Source organism: Nicotiana sylvestris, chromosome 8, assembly GCF_000393655.2.
Source record: "Nicotiana sylvestris chromosome 8, ASM39365v2, whole genome shotgun sequence".
Taxonomy (NCBI): domain Eukaryota; kingdom Viridiplantae; phylum Streptophyta; class Magnoliopsida; order Solanales; family Solanaceae; genus Nicotiana; species Nicotiana sylvestris.
Genome location: NC_091064.1, coordinates 214,774,828 through 214,775,505, shown reverse-complemented (window position 1 = coordinate 214,775,505; position 678 = coordinate 214,774,828). Strand labels below are relative to the sequence as shown.

Genomic DNA, 678 nt, shown 5'->3' with positions numbered 1-678 from the left:
GTGAAGTATATGAGAAAATATCACCTTTAATATTATGAAATTGTTATTCCCTCCGATCCATAATAAGTGACATTTTGGCCTTTTTATTTTGGTTCAAAACAAGTGTCCTATATAATCAATAATCGACTAACTTTAGTTTTTCAAATTTGTCCTTATTTATATATCCAAATGTATCAAGTTAACAATAAATAAATTTTAATGAAGGGTAATTTAGTCAAAATACCTTTTCGGGAGTTAGTATTTTCTTAAAGGGTGTATCATAGGTCAAAAATCACTTATTGTGGACCGGAGGGAGTATTATATAGAAATATGAGAAGTTTAAAATGGTTATTATCTGTGGTATTTCATCAATGTAATTTTCTAAAGCATGATTAACATACAGAATCCCAAGATTTTTGTTAATAAATATTGATTGCTCATTTCCAAGTAATTTTACTCAGATATTCTGTTAGATTGCCAAAAATTTGAGTGGGACAAATTTAGTATTTTATTATGTTACTATTGCATGACAATAAGCATCAGTGGTCTAGTGATAGAATAGTAATCTGCCACGGTACAGACCCGAGTTCGATTCCCGGCTGGTGCATTTGAGGGCAATGAAGTTACCTTGCACTAGTTGTGAACGATGGGTCGTCACATACGTCTGACTTAAGATGAAAAAAATGTGCATCCGAGCTC

The 678-nt window shown here is 31.9% G+C and overlaps 1 non-coding gene across 1 annotated transcript; it reads left to right on the top strand.

Annotated features, from left to right (window-relative positions):
• Positions 1–591: 591 nt before the first annotated feature.
• LOC138876701 (small nucleolar RNA snoR114) lies at positions 592–678 on the top strand. The gene has a single exon (XR_011402040.1). It is a non-coding gene; the product is annotated as a small nucleolar RNA snoR114 (small nucleolar RNA).